Consider the following 12,143-nt stretch of genomic DNA (forward strand, 5'->3'; position numbering starts at 1 on the left):
TCTTATATATGTACAAGAGGGAAAGAGTGTATATTCTCGAAGAGACATGCCCCTTCGTGAATGGCCCCTTCGTGAGTTGGCCCTTTCGAGAAAGGTAACCGTCTAATGACTAAACTAATTAATTATTATAGAAATTGATCACTACTACAAATTTCTTCATAACATTCCCCCTTGATCAATTTTCTTCTTCTTTGTAATCAATTTGATCGTCTTGTGGTCTTGAAATCAATCAAATAACTCCTTGAAAATCCAATGGGAAAAATCATGAGATGTGATATATATAACTCCCCAAAAACCCTTTCAGGAAAAATGTGAGGAGAATCTTTGGAAAATCCTGTGGGAAAAACCAAAGTAATTCGGGTATACTAGGCAAAACTCCTTCAAACCCAGTGGGAAAATAAGGAGAAACACCATAATATACAATAACCAATGTCAGTAGACCCTTTAGATAACCCAAAGTCTTAGTCTAATAACACCTTGACCCTATGGTCAATATGCTTCAAATATCATCTTCTAAAAATCCCGGTGGAGAAAACTAAATGATATAGCATATAAATTTATGTTGACGTTGCCTCATCAAAAACTTTATATGAGAAACCTCAATAAGAAAAACTCACATAAAGAAAAGAGTACAATGTATCGTATGTTCCAATATCATCCACCAAAAATCTCTATGGGAAAAATGGATGATAGGACATAATCTTGTGTTGATATTACCTCATTAAAAATTTTATATGATAAACCCAAAGGAAAAAAAACTCATACAAAGAAAACAGTACAATATGATATATTCAACAAGTTATTAATCAGAGAGACGAGAGACTCTCTCCCTGAAACTTGTAAATTTTTTGTACCAATGTACTCAGCACATATGAAATGTGCAATATGGTATACTTTGTGAAAATCTCAACAAGATTATCACAATACTTAGTTTGTAAATATTCATATGTCCATATGACCTATGGAACAGAACCATCTTAACGCAAAATATTGTATTAAGTATAACTTGTCTCCATCTAAACAACACAAGCTATATTACCTTTATAGATAATGACCTTTGATTCAATAGAATCAATACCATATAACTTCAGTATGTGACATATCATTCTGTCAAGCTATACACATTCATGTGTAGCCTTATACAATACAATATCAGAATGATTAATGGAATTGACCATTAAATGTCTACATACTTAAAGACTATTATATATTGGTCTTTCCATATTCACGTAAACCTTATTTTAATGATCTGGAATATTGGGGATCTTATAGATAACCAGAATCATGATATCCACATAATCGGATCACGCATTATACCAAATCCGTATGTGCTATTTTAAGACATCAAAGATATTCTTAACTTCAATCTACCAATCTTAGGTAGAATAGCGTAGCTATTAGATAGCAAATTATTGCAAAGACAATATCTGTCCGGGAACTTTTGCAATATATATATTAGCGCATAAATAGCATAGGGATAATGAACCACATGTCTTATTATCTTAATTCAATCACTATGGCATAAAACAATCTCCCCTCATATGTTTCTCTATCATGAGGTAGAACCACCATATGATTCCCTTTCATATTAAATAATTCAATATGATGTGGATATAGATAGCTTTACTATAAAAATCTGGGAGAAGATACTTGGATTCTAAACACAAAATAAAATTTTGGTTTAGACCATTATCTTCCATCTCTAAACTCCGTCTTTAGATTACAACATGTTCTTGACAAGTGTTCATTACCAATGATGTCAAGATTATTGACCATCATATAATATTAGAAAATCCAATTAAGGATTCTGAAATGAACACCACGTGTAATCAATCTTGTATCCTTTAATATAAGGAATACATACAAAGTTGATTGTACCAAAATCAATTTAATCGCTTTAAGCCATATATTGACTTAAGCAATACACGGTATATGTTGCGATTTTATATATAAGTAAGTATTGGATATATAAACTCCTTCCCGAAAGTTTCACAATTTATCATATCAAGTGATCGTATGTGATCACTACATCTATCAATTATTAACTGTAAAGATAGATGTTTTTGTACTGCCAGTCAAAAGATAGTATCGGAAATTTATAACTTACTATGGAGAATAACCTGCATTGAAAATTAATGCTCCGGGCTTTGCGTAAACCCCTTGTGCTACTAGTCTTGCTTTAATCTCACCACCTCATTGTTCTCAATCCATTCTAGGATGAAAACACTTTTGTACCCATAGTAAAGGTACATCTAGGAGTTGGCTTTACTACCAAAAACACCTCTCTTCTGGTGAGCAAGACTATCTCTGTATGTATAACTTTACTCAACAAGTTCCAGTAAGTGTGACAAAGCACTCTGCCATGGTCTTATTAACTGGGTAACTTGGGATAATATATATAATTTATTTAGAGAAATTTGTATCGATACATGTAGTCTTTATATGAAATAATTCTCCGGTTATGAAAACTTAAAAATGAACCCTGAATGACTCATCGTGACTTCCTTAAACGAGAGTCAGGGCTTTCCGATATCCCAGCATCAGTATTTTGGTGCACTTTTAAGCTGGGTTGTGGATTATAAATATCCACATGACATAAAATGTCCTCTAGGTTTCTTTCAACCAAAGGTTGAGTTGCATTTACTATTTTAGAAGAAAAGTCTTCTATTGCTAGCATGAATAATCCTGTTTTATGGCCATACTTTCCCCCTCTTATTTACAAATAGGAGTTGGGTGGTTTTATTTAGTACCACTACTCTTTCTGGCACATACTTGCATTAGATTAATGATTAGTAAATGCATGTGGCAGTTTATTTGCAATACTATGCAAATCAATAATTCTTTGAACTCAAAGTTTAGTTAATTTTAGTACGTGATCCTGAGCTTGAAATGCTTTATGCATTCAAATGTTTTCCGGGCATTATATATGATACTACTAATCTCCCCCTAATGCCTGGAAAAACTCATTTATACTAAAACCCAGCATACAGGTTGTAAATAGATCCTCTCTAAGAGATCTAGATACTGAACAATCGACGGAGATTTGAAATCTCATATTGATCCCCAATTTCCTGTGTGAACTCATCAATGTATGCTGCGGTGGTGAGAGTGGTACGTATATAATGAAACCAATCTTACGCAAATAGGAAATCTTCATGGATCTCCACGTACTAAATGCATATAGGGGATATGCAGTTAATTATAAGTCAGGAGTGTGTAAATCTATCTGACTGCAACACGAAGTTGGTAGTAGCATTATGGTCCTGCTATGACTTAATGTCATACATCTACATTCCAATTTATCCTTTTGGATATATAACTAAACTTATGTTATACCAAACAATCGTCATTGAAGGTACAAAGGTTTAGTAGTGTTCAGGATAATGCTCATAATAAGAGCCATTATCTACTAAATACATGGCTGAGTGTGTAAACTTTACACACTCTAGATCATCTCATAGATGTATCTATACAACCATGAAATGGCTAAACTGTCCATACAATCTTTGTATCGGACTCATACATATTCTTTTGAATATGATCAATAATCTAATAGAGTCAACCTGATTTTAAGATAAGAGGGTCTTAAAATCTGTATCCCTGTGGTACTTACAGTATCCATATTTTGGAAAAATCAGGACCAAAAGAATTGCCAATAATTTTTCACGCATCTCTTTGGATGGCCAAGTTGATCATTCCAAATCTTGAATGGATCAACAATGTGAAAAAATTTTATACGCAACATGTTGTACGGGAATGGTTGTATGCATAAAACAACAAAGATGAGTCCTATCTCATTTTTTATGTGCAATATCCAATGTTGTCTTCTTGTGTTTTCATATGAAAACACATTTGGATATCTCAATATTTTAGTAAAATATGAGTTGAATTAGGACATAATTAAATGTCCTCGATTGTTTGGTCATATCCTTAGGAAGAATGATAGCGGAGAAGAGTCGACCAAACTATCATTGCATCGCATTAGCGATAGCCAAAATTATTCTCTCTTCTTGTCATAAGAATCAGGAATATTTTGCTTCTGTAATTATAGAATTAGTGGTACAAATTATCCACTAGGCACATATGATTCCAAATTGGAGTGATTCCCAAACAATCTATATATGACAAGAATTCAACGAAAATCTTGTCTAATATATAGAAAAATCCATAAGTATTGTCAAGTATTAAATTCATCAATATGATACTCAAAATAGGTATGCATTGACAACAAGTGTTACTACATATATCGATGGACTAAACAATATCAATGGACCATGAGATTATTCCAAATCTCGAAGTAAGTCATTCAAATTATATTTGATGAGCTTGTTGTCCATGAATTTAGGTTCTATTATGATATAAATTTGGTTGTTTGTTATGTATATAAGATCCAGCAAAAACAACCAACTTCCTAGAGAGCTTCAAATGCAAGATTGAAAAACTCTTCAAATCTTATGTCGTAGTTCTTGTTTTATCCCTTATTGATGTTTGATATAGATCAAATTTTCCTTTCATATGATATCCTTATCGATAATCTTTATCGATATTGTTCCTTAACAACAGTAAGACACATTTTCTATGATCTATAATAAACAACCCCAATCAAAGGTCATTAAACTCTTTAATTAGTCTATGGGATAAAACTAATTAATATCTATTGTCCATGTGGGATATTGATGCCATCGAGAGCGAGTTTAACAGGCTCCTCTGAAGTTAATATCCACAACATGTGACAAACCATTCATTTAAATGAATTTGCACCTAAGGTAAACTCAAATCACTATGGTGATGTTGTGATCTCAAATGCAATATTTTACAATTATATATCTTGCTATAGTTTTGGATCATTGTAGGTAACCACATAAATGTGTAGACCTGTCGGTACCCTGTAGCAGGGATACCCACTCCTACTGCAGCAAGGCATGACTCGCGTAGTCATCCGTAACTACGCCATAAGGGGCGGAGCAGCCGGGCCCCACGGGTCAGGCTCTTACCTCACCGGGCCAACGGCCCCGGACCCGCTCCCCGCTCTGGGACGGGTCCGGTGACGCCACGTGTCCCTAAGAGGGGGAAGCTCCGCGCCAACAGCCGAGGGCTCGGACCCCCCACGCGCGTAGAACCAACATATCGCCGGGGCGAGGTCCGGGGGCGCCACGTGTCCCGCAGGCGCAGGCGCGGGTGCGAGTCTTCCACTGGAAGACTCGCCTACCCACCGCATTCAATGCGGGTGGTTGAGGCGTGCTCTACCGCCACGGCACGCGGGGCAGCCTTTATCAGGCCTCACTGTAGACCGCATATTACCGAGGTACACAGTGCAGCCGCATTCGCGCAGAGCCCGTCTGCCGCATTAAATGGATACGACGGCATGGCACCTTTTCATCATACCGCCTACGCCGCAAGCTACACGGCCCGTTCAGCTACGCTGCAGGCAAAGCCGCAAGCTACACCCTGGCGCCGTTTCGACAAGACAGGGCATGGCTATGCCGGACGGAAGATTCCCACGGGCAGAGCAAGGAAATCCAGGAATGAGATCTCCATCGCCTGCAATGCCATAATGTCTGTACAATATGTTATTTTATACTACATCATTGGGTCCACCTATCGGGGACTCAACGGCCATGTACGCGCCTCCCTTGAGATATAAAAGGGAGGCGCTCGCTGCACACTTCGGACACGCCAAGACTCTCACAACACAAGCTCGGTTTTCACTCCGAACAACCCTGCTCTCAACCTCTTGAGAGCGCAAGCAATACAACACACAGTGGATGTAGGCTATTACGCTCCGGCGGCCCGAACCACTATAAAACTGCTGTGTTTATCACGTTCTTCCACCAAAATTGGGCTAATCCTAGCTAACCCCCCGAATACTCACCCTCTGGGTTTAGGCGGGTGCACTTCGCCACCCGGCTGTGGGTTTTCACACCATGACAAGACCATACAACAAATCATCATAAATTTGGATATACACAAGACAGATAATCTCTATGTCAAAGACAAAGAGTAGATCTTATAGTAGGCAATGTAAATTGCTGCCTAAGCACGGTCTCTGGGCATAATAATTCACAAGGAATTAAACGCAGCCTTTGCTTAGGACTCTACTACCTTGTGTAATAATAAAATAATATGATGACAAAGAGCAATCCAAAACCTTTATTTTGATTAAAAACACGTCGTAGGTAATCATCAAGTTTCAAAGAGTTTCAGAGAAACAAGATGTAGACCTCTCAGTAATAGGTGATTAGATCACTGCTATGGCACGGTCTCAAGGCAGTATAATTCACAAAAATTAAACGCAGCCAATGCCATAGTCTCCATATTGCAAATTTTTAATCCATCAAAGATTAATAATCTTTAATGATATTCATATCTTAGTTAAATTGCAACTAAGTCACTAGCAAATTTAACTTGTATGTGGTGCAAAAATGTGGTTCGAGGGCACCAACATACTCAATTCTATTATATAATTATAAATGTAACATATGTGCTGGTGCAATAATAGGGGGATGAGTGCACTACATACTCCAAAAATATAATAGAACTAAAATGGCATTGTAATATAAGATAATCAAACCACAAAATATATTACAATGACAATATTCAAACAACAACAAAACACAAAGTGCTATAGTTGGATAGTGGCATAATTTATGCAAAATCACATAGGATCAAAGAAAAAAACTATTTCCTGTGTTAGCCCTTCTAGCAAAAATGGTTCGATTGCCATTTTGCCTTTTTCGGATTAGGCTCATATGAGCCTAAATTTAGCCAATCTTAATTAACTATCAAGTAATTAAGAGGATCCAATTTTGTTGCAATTAAAATTAATTAATTGCCAAATAATAAAACTGACAAACTATGTATATTTAGACACGAATAATTTTCTGGTCTTAAAAACAAACCAAGTAAAGGAGTAAAAACTCACCATACTGATCAGATCCATGACTAAAGCAGGAAATCATAGACACAAAAAAGAAAAACAAATGTCTAAATATTAACATAGTGAAGCAACTACAATATATTATGTTATGATGCAATTTATAAAGACTCATAGGTTTTTTTAAAAAAATCTATTTACTCTAGGTAAATAATTTGCATCATAAGGCATTTTAAACACAAGGTTTAAAACAAGTATTTATGGCATCAATTATAAATGCAATATATTGCAGTGTTGTATCTAGTCTAGGGGTTAAAACAGAATAATCTAGGGCCTCAAATAAAAAAAACTTAGAACATAATATTCTAAATATGTAAATAGATAGACATTAGGGGGCCTTATTGCAGGATTGCATGTGAGAAAAAAGAAATGCAATAGCAAGCCTGGTTCGGCTGGTGGCCTCATTTGATCCGCAGCTTGGCGTGGCCCATCTTGGCCCGATTAAAAAAAAATTGACAGGGAGGGGCACGCCGCCGCCGGTTGGCATGTGCTGCGCCGCCTTCTCGCCTTTGCACCGCACACCGCCATGCGCCATCGCCTGGAGGCGTCGCCACTGCCGTGGCGGAGCGCCACCGCTTGGCCCATGCGGCCACCGCAAAGCGTCGCCACGGGCCACCCCCTGCACCGGCCCCTCTGGGCGCCGCCGCCGCTGCTTGCGCCGCGGTCAAGAGCCGCCGCTGCTTGCGCCGCGGCCGAGCGCCGCCGCTGCTTGGGCCCCTGGAGGTGCCGCCGCCTCCGCCTCCGGGGCGGCCGCAGATGGCGGGAATGTGCTATACCAGCGAGGCCGTCGCGCAGACCCCCTGCGGTTACGCCGCCGCCACTCTTTTGAGCCGGTGCACCGCCGGCAGGGTGCGCTGCCGAGCGCAGTGCCATTTGGGTGAAGCAGTGGCATCCTTTTCTCTGGAAGTGGCGACGTCGTCGACCAGTGCAGCGGCGAGGAGAACGAGGAATCCATTCTCTAGTGCAAAGAATTGAAGGTTGGTGTGATCCATCTTACTATTTTCCTTGCAGTGATTCCGACGAGATCTCCGATTCTCCGGCGAGGAACTCAGTGCAGTGGTGTCGTTCGGCCCCCTTCTCTACCAAAGTTCTTGTCTCGGCGAGCCTTGTTGCTCAGGGAGCGTGAGGCCCTCAAGCCTCCATTCTTTCCAAGAACTGGCGAGTTCTGCAATGAAGAGTCCGTGGAGAGTCTAGCGTGCGTGATAATGTATTAGACGTAAAGAGGAATGGAATGATTGATTTGTATTAATTGATGATTTAGATCACTTCTTACATATGTACAAGAGGGAAAGGGTGCCTATTCTCGAAGAGTGTTGGCGCTCCTTAAGTACCCATTTTATTCCTTGTTTATCCTGATAATGACATGAATTTAATATCAAAATCACTAACCGTCCTAACCCCGGCCTAATTATTGGTCGTTTTCACATTTGCACATATATTTTGGAGGAATTTTGTTTTTGCAGGTTTTTGGCCTATTTTGGAGCATGAAATAACGAGGCCCCTGATCGAGCACTAACACGGAGAAAAACGAAGGCCAAAGCCCAAAGGAAGGACCAAAGCCCATGTTGATTCGAATCCCATTCATGCACATCCATCCTCCAAAAGAGCTCAAAGGAAGCTCACGAAGATGAGATCAAGATACTTCGGGATTAAGCAAAGCAAATGAAGATTTAAGGAAGAATTCCATATCCTATCATTTTCTCGAAGATATCTCCAAGATAACGACGTCCAAAGGGGTGCAATCGTGAAGGACATAAACTCTAGAAGATGCGAGGAGTCTACACGCGAAAGATGAGACCGAGGCGGGCCCGAAAGAGGGTAGGCCGGCCGGCCTAGGCCCATGAGCCGGTCGGCCTAGCCCATTTCCGTGGCGGTTCGGCCTCCCCTTCGACCGGTGGATTTCTCGGCTCATAAATAGCTCGCACCTTATTCAACTCGCGGCATCCATCCACCCAGAACTCGACGAAAACCTAGGGCCAAGACCGGAGGGAGACGACGACCGCCGCAAGTCTTCGAAGTTGAATAGGAGATGGCTTAGGCCGCCCCTAGCCGCCATGGCCTCCCTGCGTGGTTGTGCCATGGTGGAGTTCATGAGCTAGTTGGATTCATCGATGGTGTGCGCACGGCGGTGATGATCCAAACACATCTATTATGTGAGTAATGATAATCATGTCTTCTAAATCTATTAGCGATCATGTCTCTCCTTTTTGATTTCGTTCTTGCCTTGGGTGCGCTTATTCCTAGATCTATTCTCGAGATAGATTGCATGTGGTGTTCTTGTAGCTATGGTGGCTAGAAGTTCATACCGGATCTACCCAAGGGGGTTCGACACGTCTAGCGTGCTTCGGGGTGCTTTTGTCCAAAAGGAGCGTCGTGACAGGGCATGGCCTGAGTAGAGGGGTTCCCGAGGGGTTGGATTGGAGGTTTTGATTTAAGGATGCTATTGATTGAGATGCATGATTTATTTGCTTGTTAGTTTGAACTACAACTAGATGACGATAGTCCTAGTCATGTCTTTGGTTTTGCTATGGTTACGCCTATGTTCATGGATGAGATCAACCTTTACACAATACTCATATCTATTAAAGGTTTACTCTATATGTGCAATTCATGCTTCATGTTAGGATAGATCTGTTAGATTAGATGGAAAACCTTAGGTAGTTCTTTGTCGATCCACGGATTGATAAACCTTGGGGGAGTACTCTAAGGGAAAAACTACCACGATTCGTGCGTTTGCGGTACATAAATTGTGGCGCTAAAGAGCGTCAACAAAGGGACATGCCCCTTCGTGAATGGCTCCTTCGGGATGGCCCCTTCGTGAGTTGGCCCTTTCGAGAAAGGTAACCGTCTAATGACTAAACTAATTAACTATTATAGAAATTGATCACCAATACTAATTTTTCATAATATAAACTTCTCATGTGAATATACGAGGTCAAATTCACAGTTTCTAACCCGTCGATGAGGGTGTGTGGAGTGGACGACGGCACCAGGCCCCCAAAAATGTGGGCCCCCCACAAAAGTTCACACAACTTCCCACTCCTTTGTTCTTGTGCATGCTAATCTGCGGTATCGAGTCGTGAGAAGCTTCACAGCCTAGTCCGAGATGTAGCATATTTCATCTGCGCCTGACGCCTGTTCATTTGTACGCCAGCTGACTGGGCAGTTGTGCACTTGTGCTGTTCGTTCCATCATCCGTGCAACTGCGCGATGCCGAGCAGCCACCTGACCGATTGTCCCTAACCTACTTACTCCTCCTGATTCATGTGTTCCTGTTTATCCTGAAGGCTCTAGTAATCACGCACGTGCCACATGATCACGCACGTGGCTGGTCATGCGGAATCGGGTTTGGACTTCAAACCGCCTTGCGACAAAGGGGTGGCCGAGGAAAGATTGCTGCCCTCTTTGCCGTCAAGATCAATAGACTGCAAACAATCTCCCGCAGCGAGGTCCTAGACGCCGTCGACGTCCGTTCCCTCGCCAATCCTGAGACCGACGCCCGTGCCTCCACGACTTGGCGTCTTCAACCGTCGTCCGTCAACTTGGTTTTGTGGCGCAAACCAAGAAACCCGTCATCCACCGGTGCTTGCGCCCTCGATCCAGGAGTGGACGCCACAGCTACCGTCCAGCCCGAGCTTCGGTCCCGGCTGCCCTTCACCGCAGTCCACCGCACGGTCCATTGGCCACAGCACCTCCACGGCAGCTCTCCGTCGACACTCGACGCCCGTGTACCTGCAACCAAAGACCAAGCACACGATCATACTGCACGGTTGACAATTCACTCATCACAGCTAGGAGAAGGTACTCAACATTCCTCAATCTCCCCCTTGATGAGTGCATTGTCAACACACCACAAACGAAACAAAAACAAACTAAGAGAGAAGCAAAAACCGAGAAAAACAGAGAAGAAGGAGAACTCAAACAAGTGACAAAAGCTCGAAAGAGGCAAGAACAAGTCACTTGACCAAGCAAAGATCGATTCCCTAAGACAAGGGCAACGGCTCGACGCAATCGATCAAACACAAGCATGACTCCTCAAGGACAGAGGCAAGGCTCGACACAGTCATGCCAGAAGCGGAGAGAAAACCAGGAGCTAAATAAAGCAGAAACTCTCACTGAAATGCATTGCCCCCTTACCAGTGCAACTCTCACCACATGTATGCACTCTCAAAGCCCTGTGCACAACAAGTTTTTGAAACTCTCAAAAATCAAACAATTCTCCCCCTTGTTCGATCACTAAACTTCTCCCCCTTGTTGGCAAATGCACACATCAAGTCTAAACAGACCTAAAACTCCCCCTGAAACTGAGACTCTCCCTAAAGGTATGCTATGCAATGAATGCAATACAGGAGGTGTAAGTGAAAGTATTTAGGGATACAAGGATATGAGCAACATCTAGTCACAAGCACGTGTACATACATAAACAAGACCTGCATCTAGCTCAACAGGGTATATCAAATCATGTCTAGAGCTTAGCAAGTTCAGTTTAGCAGAAATAAAAGTATCACCCATGATCTAGCACTAACAAGTAGGGAATGGAAATCAGTGCTAATCAAACTCATACAGGTGAGCCAAAAGCAGCCAAAACATGTTGCAAACACCCATTTTGCAATCAAATTATATCAAGCAATTATTAATGCCAGGGGTTGAAAATTTGTCATGCTTTACTTAGCAACGAGGCCAAGCCTATGCCAAAGGCAATCAGAAGCTTAAGACACTCATTTCAGTCATGCACAGCCTTGCCCGGGTTCTCACAAGTAAAAAGTGAGCCGTCCCGAAAGCTCGATCAGTGCGACAAGCAATCCCACCTGGATCTTTCCATTCTATTTCAAGCACAATTCAAGCAAATTTTATCAATTTTATAAGTTAAGTAACAAGAAGCTACAATAGCATGAATAAGATAGCAAAGCATATCAACACGCCCTAACATGCTAGTAGCCAAGACAGGGTGACCATATTTTCGAATTTTCAAATCAAAATAGCTTAACTCAGATGATATCATATACACAGTGGAGCAAGATATTCATGATTATGTTTATAAACTCACACTAGTAAGAACTAGGAGGTCATAGCAATGTATACAAGAATGCTAGTGCAAGTGAGTCAATGCAAAAATGCTGAAATGTACAATGCAGGTGCAAAATACAGCTACCAAACCTAGAAAAACGAAGAGAACAAGGAACCAAGACCTACAAAGTTAACCAAAGAA

Source organism: Panicum virgatum, chromosome 2N (assembly GCF_016808335.1).
Source record: "Panicum virgatum strain AP13 chromosome 2N, P.virgatum_v5, whole genome shotgun sequence".
In the NCBI taxonomy this organism is placed as follows: domain Eukaryota; kingdom Viridiplantae; phylum Streptophyta; class Magnoliopsida; order Poales; family Poaceae; genus Panicum; species Panicum virgatum.